The 16797-nt window shown below is 41.3% G+C and overlaps 1 protein-coding gene and 3 long non-coding RNA genes across 4 annotated transcripts in view; 2 read left to right on the top strand and 2 right to left on the bottom strand.

Annotated features, from left to right (window-relative positions):
- The window catches only part of LOC309701485 (NACHT, LRR and PYD domains-containing protein 12-like), a 1029495-nt gene that overhangs the window by 325662 nt on the left and 687036 nt on the right, over positions 1 to 16797 (top strand). The window lies entirely within an intron of this gene.
- Positions 1 to 16797, bottom strand: part of LOC309701542 — a 211683-nt gene that overhangs the window by 83426 nt on the left and 111460 nt on the right. The gene's annotated exons all lie outside the window — the stretch shown is intronic.
- On the top strand, positions 4482 to 5967 carry LOC309701596. Its single transcript, XR_014275155.1, has 3 exons — positions 4482 to 4545; positions 4972 to 5029; positions 5582 to 5967. It is a non-coding gene; the product is annotated as an uncharacterized lncRNA (long non-coding RNA).
- On the bottom strand, positions 8227 to 14981 carry LOC309701577. The gene is made up of 3 exons (XR_014275136.1): positions 13180 to 14981; positions 8824 to 8949; positions 8227 to 8681 (listed from the first exon to the last, which is right to left on the bottom strand). It is a non-coding gene; the product is annotated as an uncharacterized lncRNA (long non-coding RNA).

A 16797-nucleotide genomic window follows, 5' to 3' on the forward strand; every position in this document is an offset into this window, starting at 1 on the left:
TGAAATCACTAAAAGTTAGGTCAATTATGGACAATTTGAAAGGGCTTTTATTTTTGAAAGCAAAATCAGAATTACTTGATATTGATATGGTATCACTGTGGGGTTGTATACTGTTGATCTAAAGTGGAATTACCCTGTGGAAACAAGAATTTTTCATTTTAGAGCATTTTGAATCGTTAGAAGATTAAGTCAAATATCGGCAATTTCAAAGGGCCATTACTATGAAAAGCAAAATCAGACTGACTTGATATTGATATGGTATCACTGTGAAAAAGACTGCGGTTGGAAAGTGTTGATACAAAGTTCAAATAGTATTTGGAAATACGACTTTTGCTTTTCAGAGCATTATGAAGTCATTGAAAGAGTAGTTCAAAAATGAAGATTCACAGGGCTTTTACTTTGAAATCCAAACTAAGATGGCCTTGATAGTGACAGGGCACAATTAGGGTACAAGGCTGTGTCATATAGATCGTTCATTAGAGTTTGTAAAATAAAATAAAAAAGCCTAAATTATATGTTATTATGTTCTTAACAAATCAAATTCAAATTCAAATTTTATTTGTCACGTACACAGTCATACACAGTACGATATGTAGTGAAATGCTTGGACAACTGCTCGTGACCTAAAGAAAACAAAAAAGGAAAAGGCTATGAATAAGATAGGAAATAAATATGAAAAATTAAAAAGGGTAAATTTAACTAGGAAGGAATAGAATATAAATTAAGGTTAAAAATGAAATAACTGTACAACACAAATTAGAATGAAGGGTAAATTTAACTGGGAAGAATAAGATAAAGATAAATATATAAATTAAAGTTGAAAATAAAATAACTGTACAACAAAATACACAATACACAATATAGAACTATATAAGAATGTATGAAGAAATCTAAATATAAATAAATATATACACAATAACAGCAGCTGTACAAGTATTAACCGGAAATGAAGAATATAGTGACCAGTGTTGTGCAAAACCAAAGTCCAGAAAGTCCAGTGTGTGTGTAAGAACTGTATGTGTGGGTCAGTACTGTGTGGTGGTGTGATTGAGAGACCGTATCGCCTGCGGGAAGAAGCTCCTCCTCATTCTCTCTGTGTTGGTCTTCAGGGAGCGGAATCGCTTTCCTGACCTCAACAGAGAGAACAGTCTGTTGTTGGGATGGCTGAGGTCCTTCACGATCTTCCTGGCCTTGGTCCAGCACCGCCTGCTGTAGATTGAGTGCAGGTCAGGGAGCTCGGAGCGGATGGTGCGCTCAGCTGACCGCACAACCCTCTGTAGAGCTCGTCTGTCCTGCATGGTGCTGTTCCCGAACCAGGTTAAGATGTTTCCCGCCAGGATGCTCTCTATGGTGCACGAGTAAAAGTTCCTGAGCACCTTGGAGGGCAGTTGGAAGTCTCTCAAGCGTCTGAGGTGGTAGAGACGCTGTCGGGCCTTTTTCACCACGGTGTTGATGTGACAGGACCATGACAGGTCCTGCGTGATGTGAACTCCGAGGTATTTGAAGCTGTCCACTCTCTCCACTGGGCACTCGTTGATGACGGGGGTCTGGTAGTTCCTCTCCTGCTTAGTGCTGAAGTCCACTATCAGCTCCTTTGTCTTACTGACGTTTAGAAGGAGGTTGTTCCTCTGGCACCAGTTCTCCAGATTCCTAATCTCCTTCAGGTAGGCCGTCTCGTTGTTATCAGAGATCAGGCCCACCACGACGGTGTCGTCAGCAAACTTGATGATGGTGGTGGAGCTGGTAGTGGCCACACAGTCATATGTGTACAAAGAGTACAGCAGGGGGCTCAGAACACACCCCTGGGGGGCTCCAGTGCTGAGAGTGGTGGAGGCTGAGACATGTCCGCCCATCCTTACTGCCTGTGGTCTGCCAGTTAGGAAGTTGGAGATCCACTGACACATAGATGAGCTGAGTCCCAGATGCTCCAGCTTGGTGGTGAGTGTGGAGGGAATTATGGTGTTAAATGCAGAGCTGTAGTCTATGAAGAGCATTTTAACATAATTCCCCCTTCTAGTGTCCAAGTGAGTGAGTGATGTGTGGAGGAGATGAGAGATGGCATCGTCTGTGGAACGATTTGGACGGTAAGCGAACTGTAGTGGGTCCAGTGTGTCTGGTAGTGAAGAAATGATGAAGTCTCTGACCAGGCGTTCAAAGCACTTCATCACTACTGAGGTGAGGGCTACAGGGCGATAGTCATTGAGAGAAGCAGGGTGGGGTTTCTTCGGGACAGGAACAATGATGGACTCTTTGAAGCATGTGGGGATCACCGACTGAGATAAAGAGATGTTGAATATCTCAGTGAACACAGGAGCTAGCTGGTATGCGCAGTCTCTTAGGATACGACCTGGGATGCCGTCTGGTCCTGCTGCTTTCCTGGTGTTCACTCTCTTGAAGGCTCTCCTTACTTCATGCTCGGAGATGACGAGCACGTTTCCGGTGCTGGCAGTATCTTCCTGTCTGCAGCCGTTAGCGCCGCTAACACTAGCATTGTTGGAGACCTTAGCTGCAGCCTCGAAGCGAGCATAGAAAGTGTTCAGCTCGTCTGCCAGAGTCACGGCCACGTTCGTCATACCGGTTGTTGGTGCTTTATAGTCCGTTATTGTCCTTAGTCCCCGCCACAGGCTCCTAGAGTCACTCTGTTGGAGTTGTGACTCTGTTAATTGTTAATTAGATGCATTTTTTTTTCTTTTTCTGCCCATTCTGTTGGTTTTTGTTTTTTGCCCTTCTCCCCCGTCCCTCTTCTCAGCTGTTTCTCTTTCCCTCTTTCTTTCTCCCCTTCTTTCCCCCAGTCAAGTCTGTCCCGTATTCAGCAAGTGAAAATAAAATAAACAATAAAAGGTGAATCAAATGGACCATTACGGCAAGGCTGGGATGGTCAATTTGGTAAAGTAAATCCGTTGGGCATCTTTCTTTGCCTTTAGACAATAATTCTGATGGCAAAAGAGCCAAACGGGACAGGCAAAAAAGAAAAAAAAAAAAAAGTCCAGTCACACCTCCAACACTTAACACCCACAACTACTACTTGGCTCTATATTAGGAGCCACTGACTCACCTGCCAAACACCACCTTTTACAGCACCTACTGTTTATAATGCTGCTCCTCTCTGTCCTTTCCACAACACCTACCTGCATGGTTTTGCTGAGAATACCAAGCCACAAGGTGACATTCACATGATTTAATTAGGAAAGAAACTAGCATACATTCAAGCGGATCCCAAGAGTGAGTTACTTAAAAGACAGTAAATGCACAACTTCCTCAAAGCACTTCAAATATGTGTGAAATTGAAGCCAAAAAATTCCCAGCTAACTTTCCAGGAAGTCCTCCATGCCCGTGCTTTGAATTGGTTTCTTTTTAGATAGATTGCAAACAGTTTGACATGTTGACGTATGTAAAGTGCAGTAAAAATAGAAAGAAAAGAAAGTAGAAAAGAGAAAAAAAAAAACAAAAAAAACCATATCTGTTAATTCACTCGAAGTTGGCTTTTATTTTGAAATCCGGTTTCCACATCCATTCCCGTAATACTTTGAATACACAGGGAACGTAAAACAAACTGGAGGCTGGCTTGACTGCAAGTCTCGAATTGGAGGCTGGCTTGACACCAGTGCTGCACTGACTGTGGGACTTTAATGTGTTAAAAGCAGGTTGAAGACGGCTCAGAAACATTTGAAGATTAAAATTTAGCATTATGGCTGCTGGTGGTTTGTAAAGCCTCTACTCAGCTATATTTTTGTTACTAATTTATGTTTGTTGTTGTTTAACACAGATTTCAGAAGAGCAAATATGCTTAATAGTTTAACTAGATTTCAATTGTCAGTGTGGGACTGCTGAGTCACCTGAAGAACTCATTTCATTCATTCTCCACATGATGTTCATATACAGAAATGTTTCACAGGAACTGATTTCTCCCAAAGGGTGAACTAGTGTGATTCCATAGATTACCTCTGTATGAATGTACTTCTTAAATGAAGGCAAGTGTTTGTCCTTTTCTGTTCCTCAGGTACAGTACGTGATATCAAGGGCAGGCGGTCAACACTGGGGGAAGACAAGAAGCAGACGTACTTCCAAGAAGGAGCTGCAGTGAGGTCAGAGGTCAGAATCTGAAACAGCTCAGGTTTATATTTTAGAGGTTATAAAAAATCAAAATGTATTTATAAAGAAACCTTTAAATAATAGTCATAATTATGCTTATTATAAGAAATATCAAACATTTAAGTGGATTTTCTGTTACACATATTGTGTTAGCCCTGCAATAAACTGGCAGCCTGTCTTTGTCCTGTATCAGCTGGGATAGGCTTCGTCCTCCCGCAACCCTGAATTGGATACATTGTATTCCAATTATGTAATCTGATCATTTACAAACTGAAGGTATCTAATCAAAATGTAAGTAATAATTATAAAATGGGAAAGCAGAAATAAGTGTGACATGAATGTAAATGTGTGAGCTGACAGAGAGGACAGCTACATGTAGTCTGAAAAACCTCCTGTTAAAGGAGGAACCAGTTAGAAGCTGTTTTCAAAGTAGCTGAGCAGATTTCATCTCAAGTAAGCGATTAACTGTTTGTTCGTTTGTTCTGCCACTTAAAGAGCATTTAAGGACGTCTTTTGAGTGTCCAGTTGAATTAATTCTACTGGCTCTCATGGTCATTTGTTATTATAGACATATTTTTCATGTTCATCCAGCTATTTAGTAAATTCTATCTATTTAGTAATATCCGTCAGCTATAAAATGTAATATAAATATAAAAATATCTAAATATCTCCTGTCCTTTATGTTTTAATGATGTAAGTCTGTTATCGTGTTACATTAGCATTCCTCACATATCAATGAGATGCTGTACAGTACAATCCTACTGACACAGCAGAGGGATAACGACGGCTATTCAACATCGTTACACGACACATTCGAGCTGCATGACACAGACAAAGTGACTAAATCATCTTTTTTGTGGTTTATTGTCTTCAAACCAGCAGACAAAGCTGATGGCAGAAGATGTCAGAGAAGAACTTCAGGCCGTGGACTGAAAAGGTATTTTTTTCTTGTTATCAACAGACATTTGGAGTGGCAGCTTCTACAACTGGTTGTGCTGAAGTAAAGCTTACAGTCTAAGAAATCTCAGTGTTGATATTCAGCACAAAGAGAAAAGAGCCACCAAAAAGCTGTCAGCCACAGATGTGCTATAAGAGTTAGAAACTCTACTTATGGAGAAACTTTCTAAGTCTAACAGGGGACAGGTACTCCTGCCCAAATAACATGATATAACCCCACATACAGCCCAGCCATAAAGTGAACCAAGTCATTTAGTTAAAGACAGCATGGGACCAAATGTAACCAGCCTGCACCAACCTGACATTTCTTCTTCCTGAATTAAATGAATGAATGGATGAAAGTTAAATGACTACAAACCTAAAGCCACTAGTTCCCACACTGGAGCTCCCTGACACTGTGTGTTAACCGTATTAAGCTTGTATCAACAGTTGTAACAGGCTAAGCCACCTGAGACACTGCATTGAATTTGTTCCTGTCTTAATGATTTCAGCTGACTGGTTTCAGCTCAGATGTTCTGCTTTTTCCTTTCAGTAGATCAAAGCAGCTCATGCTCCTTCTGCTTCCAATTTAGAAGAAGAAGAAGAAGGCGAAGGCTTCAGCGAAGTGGCGTTCATGGTCTCAGTGAACAGTCACGGTCACACACTGCATGTGGTTTTAAAAGCAACATGTCTGTTCACCACAACGATGGAGATGTGTAATATTAGTGCAGCTACGGTTTGTTCTTGAACATCAGTTCTGTTTTCTACTTTGATCACTTAGACCAAAAAAGTGTTGTTTTCAGATTCTTTCTTTTACATCTATAAAGCACCTGTTCATTTTTTTTATTACAATTAGTTTCACATGAATGTTAGTGTTTCCTTTATGATCTTTTAATGCTTACACTACACTGTACACGTCTACATTAGAGACATTTCTGTTTCCTGTTTCTGTTGACTTAGAGTTGTGAAATGTTCTTTTATTTGATGCACAATATGAAGTTCATAATTTTCTTACAAATAAAACTCTAATGACAAACATGAACAGCTGTGCTTATTTCTGAGACATGAGTTTTTGAATGTGTTCATATTTAGACAGTGTGCATCTGTATGCTGAAACTGTGATGGTGAACCTGAGGTGATGGTCAACAGAAGGCTAATATATATCAATATAAAACAATATTGAAGTAATGTCTTTACCCTCTGCAGCGTGTGGACGCTGTGCACTCAATCACCTTATTCACTGTAGTAAACATGCACCGCTAGCTCACGTGACTGACTGTCTCCATGGTTACATCGTATATTATTAGCTATGTAAACAGCTTCCAAAGATACCGCCATAGCTCTCTGCAGCTGTAACACTTTCACACTTTGCAAATCATTTCATGTTTTTGATCGTTATGAAGACAGAATGTGTTTTTAAGGTCATGCTAGGCGGTTGCTATGGTGGTTGCTGTGGACTTGGGTGGACCGCGTCCGATTCCTGTTATTAGCTGTCCGCCACAGGAAGGCTGCGTTCCATTTACAAGTAGTGACAGTCTGCCGCAACTCGAACTCAAACCCCACTTTGTTCTTTAATTATAGGCCTTTTATAGCCGTTCATGACACGCACACACACACATAAAGCACTTTGCCTCACCATGAGAATGCAACTTCACCTAACCTAACCTTAAAGTATCTGATATAGGATAGAAAAATGAAGCAACCAGAGATTTAATGATGACGACTCTGGGTTCTGTAGTTCACGTTTTACAGTCCTGAATGACTCTTTGCATATGATTTATTGAAGAGGAGATTAGAATGCACTTTACATTTAGACTGTTGCTGTTTCATTTTTTACATTGTTGCCGTGTTATGTCATGAATAAGGTTCACCTGCTGGGGGTTTGATGGATCAGCTGGACAATACAGTCAAAGACAGACTTCATTCATCATATGCAAGAATCCTAGTTGGATTTTTGTTGTCACTCATGTTTTTGAACCAAATATTGAAAACAATTCTGACAGACTGGATACCTGGTCAGGTGTACATTACCTTGTACTCAAGCATCCCAGGACAGAGCCCTGCCCCACCATGAGCCTGGGTGGATACGTGGTTATTAATATAAAAGGACCGATACTGAATATGAATATTTCATGAAAACTGAATTATAATACAAATTAGTAATAAGGGTTTCTCTGCGCCCTTATCTACCCCATACTCAAAGAGCTGCGGGCAGAGAGGGTGACAGGAGAGGATGGCACTGAAGAGAAGATGCTCGGTTTCTGGAGTCTCCTGGTCCTGTCAGTATTAGTAGGATGCATCTGCTGTCTTCTCGTGGATGCTCACCTACCTTGACTCGTTCCAGCCTGGTATGGATTTCCCAACACTGCGGACAGTGGCCCACGTCAGAGACGTTTAATATTGATTACATATGTCTGAATTGCTAACCCTAACCCTAGCTCAACAGACCACAATGCCCTGGACTGTCAGTATTATTACATGCTGTGAACATAAGTAGCTTTGATCACAGTTTATGTTGTAAAAGAGAAGGAATATTGGAAAGAAAGATCAACATTGTGATATTATTTCTTCCAAACTGACCAGAAACATGCTTGTCAGACTCTCACAGCAGAGGATCAGACTCACTGTGCATGACAGCTCAGGCCAATGATGTCTGTTAGATTGTCAGTTGTTTAGTGCTTCTGTACAGTTAGGGTCACCGTCTCTATTTCAGAATAATTAATATGCGGAAAACACTAAAAGTTGATTGTCTTCCAATATTCTAGCATAATTAAAAAACTTTGACTTTGTAAGTACATATTATTAGTCCTAATGCCAGTATGAGTCTTCATAACTCCTGCTTTGAAATACTGAACTTTGAAATTGACCTGATGAAAGATCATTTACAGTGGCACTCTGTCAGGATCATTCTGACTGTAAGATCACTGTATTAATCTGAATCCTTCTGAAATGTGCTGTGAATGAATGCTGATGCAACTCACTGTGGGAAAGCTGTTAATAAAAGGAATCTGTGACACATGCAACACATTCACAGAGGAAGAGGACACAAAGGGAGGACACGCAGAGGCTGTGTTGAAGTCAGAAATCCAAATCTTTATTAAAAAACAGGCGGCGGTAACAAACAGGAAGACGAGCAGTCCATCAAACAGTCTACAGGGTCAAACATACAGAGAATTCAAACAGCAGTAAAAAATAACTGGACACTGAAAAACTTAAAGCAATAGAAGGAAGCAGCGCAGTATATTCACTGAATTATCATCAATTACAAAAGAGAAAAACGACGATTTCTAAGGATTATTTTCTTAAATGCAGTTAGAGTGTGGCTGGTAAAGATGGAAACATACAGAATGTAAACTGTGTGAGTTTGTGAACTTTGTTAGTAACAAATGAGGTAAAAACCCAAAACAGACAAAACACAGAAAGAGGCTCTCAGTATTCATTCATAATTAGAAAGAAACATTCTGGTCGTGGATTTTTACAGTCTTAGTTCCGCTCGCTGTCATCATTATAATCATCATGATCAATGGCGAGGTCCTGAGGTGGGTGGGGCTGTCTCTGGTGATGTCACCATGAAGGAACAGCATCTGGCACGTGTTGGTGAAACATCCCAGTACACTGGTGTAGTTTCCTCTCCAGCTGTTTGACATGTGACACTTGAACATTAAGGGGAAGAAGAAGAAACAGTGTTAGGTCAGGTGACCACATGGTTTCTAAAGTAACTGACAGGAAGTAACCAGGCCGTTAGAAATGGATGGCATGTGTTTAGAAATACTGGAGTTGGGTAACTCTACTTACCAAAAGCAGAAGCACACAGATGAAGGATCAGATGCTGAATGTTGCAGGAACATGCTCGTGTGTGGTGGTCATTCAGTGCTGCTCCGGCAGGTTAGACAGTCCAAGACTGATATGCTGCTCCTCCTCCTTTATGCATTCCAAGGAAGAGGGAGGAAGTTACAAACTGATCCTACCACACTTCACGTGTCTCGCTATGAAACCTAACGGATCAATGGTTAAGCTGTTTTGTGCCCTTGGCCTTATCAGCACCTGTAAAGGGAGTTGTTTTCTCAAACTGCTGACGCTGAAGTAAGTTCATCTAGTTTTGGAAACTTTCACTGAACAGTAACAGTGTCACAACTAAGCATATGCATAAGCACTTAAATACTTTAAATGAGAATAACAGAACATTTCTATTACAGAGGCTAGAGCCTGTCCCAGTAGTCATAGGTAGAGCACACCTGGACAGGTCACCAGTCTGTCAGAGGACTAACACAGAGACAGACATCAGAGTAACAAATCTATTTAAAATTAATGTAAGTTTGCTGCAGCTGTATGTATGAACATGTGTTTCTGTGCTCACAGTCCACCTCTCAGGAACCTGCAGTTCACTTTTAGTCTACTTTAAACAGACCTCACAAAAGGCTGATGTGGCTGGATCAGTAGTCTGATTTAAGTACGATACCTTTGGCCAGGGATTAATCTGGTGCATCGCTTCACTGCAGTCTTACGTATTTTCCCCACACCTGAATAAAAAATACTGATATATACAAATAACAGCTTCAGCTGATGCAGCCTGACTCAATCCTAGATGTTCAGCACACAGAGACACAGAGGTGCCGTTTAAAGTTTAGTGTTAACCTGAGTCACTGATCATTTGCAGTATTACAGAGTCTGGCAGTCTTTGCATGATGTCCACGTCACTGTAAGTTTCTAGCTGACTCTCAGGTGTGACAGGTGTGCCAGCAGGAAAGAGTAATAATAACCTGCATCCTGAGGTTTGTCATGCAGGATTAAAGGAGCCAGGCTTTGTTCACACAGCTAGGATTGTATTTTACACTGACCCTGGGTCAGTATAAGTATCATACAGTTTAAACGAAGCACTGAAACTTTTGTGTTCATACTGGAGTGCAAAATTAAAACCAATGGAAGATGGACAAGAAAAGTTCAAAGCCATCAGGTGCTCAGTTTAGAAAAATTAGAAAAGAAGAGGAGGAGAAATGAGCCAAAGATACAGGTAAGCAGATGTGTGATTGGATAATGGCAGGTCATCCTGAAACAATCAGAATCAGAATACTTTATTAATCCCTAAGGAAATTATGTGGATTACAGTTGCGCCAAAAAGAAAAATAGTGGTAAAAATAGTAACAGTAACAGACTAAACTCCAAACATTGTGTTACAGATTTTAATATATTTGTGGGGACCAAAATGCCCGTCCCCACAAGTTTGAAGACATTTGTGAGTCTCAGAATGTGGTTTTAGTGTCAGGGACAGTCAGGTCAGGGTTAGGCATTCAGTCTTAATGGTTAGAGTAAAAGGCTGAGGAGAGCATGATGTCAAATAGATGTCCCCACAAGGATATGAAAACACAACCGTGTGTGTGTTACTGTGAATTTGTGAGACAAGTGAAGATTTCAGAATCAGTGAGAAATGTTTCACTTCCTGTTGGTGAAGAAGAGCAGACTCCTCTTCAGCCACAGAAATGAAGAAGCTTTTATTTTGTCAGCCTGACAAACACGAGCTCAGCCACGAGCAGAGGCGACCCTGCAGAGGTGAAGGTCACAGTCAGAATCAGCGCCAGAGAACCGCACAAGGACGGCCTCATTGGTCACGGCTGAGTTCATTATGTGATGGTAACAAGCTGATTATTACAGAACAGGAAACACACGTGTGCTCATCAAACACCAGCTGCTGCTGCTTTTATCAGTCTGACAACAAAACCTCACAAGAAAGAAGTTTTTGTGAGTTTGCAGCGTTCCTCTAAACTGAAAACTAAAACAGACTGAAAATGGGAACACGCACCCACACTCGAGAGTCAGGCAGCTTAAATGTGTTTGTCTTCATCTGTAGTTACGTTTCATTGGCTGGAAACGTGCTAACTGGAATCATTCACAAGTCCAGATGAATAAAAACAAGTGTTTACTGCTCCACGCTGCACGAATCTGAATCAAAATCACTCAGACGCGCCCACGTAGGCATTCCACTAAAACCATGTGACCACCTTCACCTTTAAACCTGTCGTGAATATAATTTTAGATTCTTCACTTTATTTTGAAAGAACAGATTTGCAGGAAGTGCGGCTGCTGCAGAAACTCTTCACTTTTCACTGGCTTTAATCTTGAAGGTTTCTCCAGATGTGGAACTTTCATGCTAAACATTCAACATCTGACGACCGTCTCCGTGTAAAACACTGACAAACTCAAACTTTATACGGTAACTGACAGATTTATTCCTCCATTTTCAGGCATTTCACAATGAACTTGGATTAGTTTGATGATTTTATTCACATTGGTGAATAAAACCAGCCAAGAGGCTGATTCCTGCAGAAGAGGAGGCAGAGTGGAGGAATCTGCAGGTTCTGTCTCTAACACACAACCAGAGCTTCAATCATAACGAGCACATAATAAAACCATGATCCCCCCTGATCGACTCTTTTAGCCTGTTTCCTCTGGATCGAACAGGATCTAACAAACCCCAGCTTCTGCTGGGACACTGGTCATCATGGGAGGAAAAAGATGGCTGCCGTGTTGCCGTTTCCTGTCTTACACCAGGGTTATACTTCCTGTATCTGTGGGTCTGAGTTTTTAATCAGAGGATGAACTTAAAGCTTTCAGTCTGCTCTACAACCCACCACCTATCCACACGTCTGCTAAGTGGACTGGAAATCAGTAAAACTTCTACCAGACTTTAGTAAATATTGCATTAAGATGAGCAGACAGATTTTAATCTCAGCATCGTGCACACAGATTTTTCAGGACACTGGAAGAGTTCCTGCCGTGGATTTAGATGTTAGTGTTGTGTGGATGATCCCATTCTGTCATCTTTGTGTTACTAACACTGATGCTTTTACACTTTAGGACCCTCGAGACCTCTGCTGCTTAGCCGTCCTGATCGCTGCCTCCACTTTAACCAGAGGCTGTAACCTCTGATCATTTCACCTGCACCGACAGTAAAACTCTTCTCCAGAACCAAACGTGCCATAAACCCATCACAGCTTCATCATCAGCTCAGTCTCAGCAACATGCAGACGACCGAGCAGCAGAAACTCTGCAGGGAACGTCTGAAGTCTGTTCTTCAGTTTTCCCAGCTCACTGTTTATTGAACATGAGACAGAAAAATAACTTCACCTTTAATGTGAAACTTTTATCGCCTGTGACATGTTTGCAGGAAGTTTTCATGCTGTGATTTAGTGTCACAGCCATAAATATCACACAAGGTAAAAACTACAAGTCCCAGCATCCTCTGTGTTTAGGGAGGAGCAGTGAAAGTGAAAGTGTTGATCCTCCATTCAGAGTAGTGATGGGATTTCCGGCTCTTTTTAGAGAACCGGCTCTTTCGGCTCCAAACCGGCTCTTCAGGTTGTTTTGTTGCTTTAATTAATTTATTATTAACAATAATATAAAATTATGCACAAAAGGAATTACTAACGTAAAAAAAAGTGGTTATGGTAGATATATGCGGTGGCCCCTAGAGACAAAACACGTACAAACTCCAAAACACATTTCTAACTGAACTTCCAAAGCAGAGCTACTAGATCACTTAAATTACACAATTGAAATTGTTTGTGTATTTATACATAGGCACTCATATATATTCAAATAATTAAAAAACATTTTCATTTACCTGTTACTACCACACACCAAATCCGGTCATTGGTACTTGCTGGCTTGTGTAGCCACTAGGTAACAAAAGCTCAACACTGCGCCCAGCATCCTGGAGCACTTCTGTTGTCTTTTGTACGTGTTTTGAGTTTTTACGTGCTTCTGAGTTTGTACGTGTTTTTACATGTTTTGGAGTTTTTACGTGTTTTGGAGTTTGTACGTGATTTGAAGTTTGTATGTGCTTTGTCTCTAGGGGCCACCATCAATATACTTTTATTTATTCACTCCACATAAAATGTAATAAATAAATCATATAATACAAAAATCAACTATTCACATTTCAACTTTTAACTATTTAAATTTTCAGCTTTTTCCTTTTAAACAAATTTAAAGTGAAACAACACAAAACACTGCAAACCACAACACAATTAAATATAAATTAAAATATGAAAACAAAAAGAACATGCACATTCTCTGTCATATGGACCTGCATGAATAAACTTTCTGAATCCTTTATCATCTGCAACTGAAAATAGTTGTGGATGATTACTATACCTTTCTAATGTGACGTTGTTGGCCCTGGCTCTTTCTCTCTCTCTCCCTCTGGCTCTGTTCCTGTGCTGCTGAGTAGTGATGTGCGGATCGATCCTGAAATATCGATTCCTCCGATACCAGCCATTTATGTTCTAGAATCGATTCTCACATTAAATATCGATATTTTAGTAATTTAGAGTAAATTTGTAGTTTATCATTAACAGGAACACAGTGGAAAGAAACTATAACATTCGGATTGTCTACATTCAAAGGAACTACTTCCTCTTCCGCCTTTCATAGTCATGTGCGAAATACGGCTGTATAAATGTCTCGCAGCCCCTTGGCGTGCGCAGTGTTGCCAACTTAGCGACTTTGTCGCTATATTTAGCGAGTTTTCAGACCCCTTAGCGACTTTTTTTTTCTAAAAAGCAACTAGCGACAAATCTGGCGACTTTTTCTGGTGTTATTGGCGACTTATTTATGACGACTTTTTGACGTGAAAGGGCGTGTTGCTCTTACTCTCAACAAGCAGCGGTGCGGCCGTGGGCACCTCACCCGTGCTAAAGCGCTCACGGGCGGAGGATAGTCCTCCCCCAGCTGCAGGAGACGTTCACACCTGTGCGTCCAAACTGCAAATGAACCGCGCATGAGCGAAGCCGCTGCTCCCGCACTGACTGTAATGCAGTCAGTTCTTCTTTTACTGTTATGCTGTTTTGTGGATCACAAGATTTAAAACTACTTATACACACACACACACACAGTAACTCCACCAGAGCGCCTATTTTGGGTCACTTTTGCCGGTCCAAGCCCGGATAAAGGAGCAGGGTTGGAATTGTGACATTAAAAAACAATAATTGCTAAAAGAAATTTAATTTGTAGTTCTAAATAAATTCTAAATGCATTTCGGACGTTTTTTGCTCACTTTATGTTTCTTCCACGATGTTATTTCTCTCTCCAACAGCGTAGGTTACAATTACATTAGCATGACCAATTATGCAAATTAGGCGATGGCGTAATTTAGCGACTTTTAGGACAACCAATGGCGATTTTCCTTACTGAGGAGTTGGCAACACTGGGCGTGCGCACTCACAACAATGGCTGAGCGTCATGTGCGGACGTATTTTACCTACACAAACAGCTGAGACGTGGTTTGCGATACATGTGGCAAAAAAGTGCTCCAAGAGTGAGGTGTTGTGGCCATATTAGGGAAAAGGGCTGTTGGGGGGGCTAAATACATTTTACAGGGTTTATTTATCGGATAAAATACGTTAAATGTCACCGTTATTATTGGCCGGTCCGGAAACAGCGGGGGTGTCCAAATTCAGAGGCTGCTTCCACCTGAGGACCCGGCCTTCGCGGTCTAAAGAAAGCCGGGTAGTACGTCACAGGCTCCCTCGGTGGAGTGAAACTCTGCTGTCTGCTCCTTGCTATCTAACATATAACCGGGCACTGATGTAATCTCTTGACCGTCTCACACTTCTGTTTAATCATTTTTTGTTTGACGTTTATTCAGCTGTATGAAAACCCCGGAGGAACCCTCCTGAGGGATTAATAAATTTCAATTTAATTTAATCTAATCTAATAACTTTAATCTCAGCCAAACCGATTTACTCACGAACAAATAAAACACTGAAAAAGCCAAACAATAACATTTTTAAGTTATCAAAGTGACTTATATATCATGTTTAACCCGAGTAGCAAAAGACCACGGCGGTTTGAAGATGATGCGTCGGTCGGCTCAGATATTTGAAGTTTACACAGCTACATTCTCACCTGAAAATATGTTAAAAGTTTTTTTGCGACCCAGAAAGGGAAATAAGAGTAATATTAAAATTAAATCGCTGCCACCATTGTTGGAAACTGGAATTGGCTGGCCGCGCTATGAATTCTGCAATATGGTTTTGTTGTCCTGGAAAATCGGGAGAAATTCAGGAGAATGGTGGCTCCGGGAGATTTTCGGGAGGGCACTGAAATTCGGTATTCTCCTGGAAAAATCGGGAGGGTTGGCATGTATGGTTGTGGCAACATCACTAACCTTGTCAAACACGTCAGAGTAAATCATATCACAGAATATGACGAGCTTATGTTGAGACGAACTGAAGAGAAGGACAGGTGCTGCTAGGGCAAGACAGACGTCTCTCACGGAGTCCTTTAGTGCTGCAGGCAGGCAAGGTGTTCAAATAGCGCACAACTTCAGTTTTTTTATTTCTATATAATGAACCTTACATTATTAAGTGATAAGAACAAGTAATCTGATGTCCTGTAATCATTATGATGCTATAATTTGAGATACAATAAATAAAATACGTTTTTGTACAAAGTATCGGTATCGGATCAGTATCGTCGATACCACCCTGAATATTACTTGGTATCGGATCGGAAAGAAAATCAGTGGTATCGCACATCACTACTGCTGAGTGTAACTACCGCCCCTCCTCCCTCTGCCCAGCGTAGAGCACAAAGCTCGTGTGCAGAGTGAAGCAGAAAAAAAGTGCGAGAGAGAGAGAGAGAGAGAGGGGCTGAGAGAAAGAAAAAAAAAACACGGGACGTCGTTCACGTCTAAGATCCGGCTCTAAGAGCCATTTTGTTCGCGAACGACCCATCACTGGTTCAGAGCAGCAGGAGGAGGAAGGTGGAGCTGAGGCAGGTGAGTGTTAACATGAATATGTTTCTTCTTATGACATAAAATAATTCCACGCTGTTCGTGTCTGTGGGTGAAACGTGAGGCCGCTCGGCTCCTCTGAGCGCTGGTTTCCTGTAAGTAGAGAGGAAGTGAGTTTAGCTGAGAGAGCAGGAGGAGAGTGAGAGCTGTGCTGAGGCAGCTGAGTGTTAACACCGCTCTGACATTACTGTGTCTCTGTGGTGGGAACAACAGGCTCCGTCAGTGGAGGCAAAAATAATCAGACTTTGGTTTTTCAAAGGAAACTACTTTATGTTGGGAGAAGCCGCGCGCTCATTGGATAACGGCTTGTCAATCTCAAGTTATTAGCCAATGAGGGTGCAGGTTCACAGTAAGACCCGCCCTTATCACGACATTTTTAAAAACTAAAATGCGACAGAAACTCTGGTCGTGTCTGTCCCTACCCGATCAGTACCGGAAACCCGATCGGTACCCCGCATGCGCAAATCTTACATCACTTCCTCTCTTTGCCAACATTGCAACATTCAATATATTTGAATGACACGGTTAGCGCCCAGTTAGCTCTTAGCATTTCTCAACAGCTCTGCCTCCTTTTCAACTACCGGGACATTTAAACAATGGATAATCCGTATCCGCAACAAATTTTTGCTTTTCTCCTCAACAGAGAGCGTCCCCCGATTGAACAACAGCGCCGTAAAATAAGAAGAATGGTGCCTAATGACAGAGTTAATAATACAGACTTTATAATATGTCACGTGAAGATTCAGCAGCCAGATGAAGTGTTTACTGGCAATTGACAGTGATAGCGGACATTATCATCACTTTTCCAACAATCCTCTCCACACAGACAAGCATAAACACACTCGATTATCACTAAATCAAATTTAACACACGTTTGTAATGACGCTAATTCAGTTTACAATAGGGTTCATTCTCTCAGCCAGCAGGTGGCGGTATCCTCGTACACTGGGGAGTACACTGCCATTAAACGAACAGAA

This window comes from Aulonocara stuartgranti (genome assembly GCF_965226115.1).
Source record: "Aulonocara stuartgranti genome assembly, chromosome: 23".
Lineage (NCBI taxonomy): Eukaryota > Metazoa > Chordata > Actinopteri > Cichliformes > Cichlidae > Aulonocara > Aulonocara stuartgranti.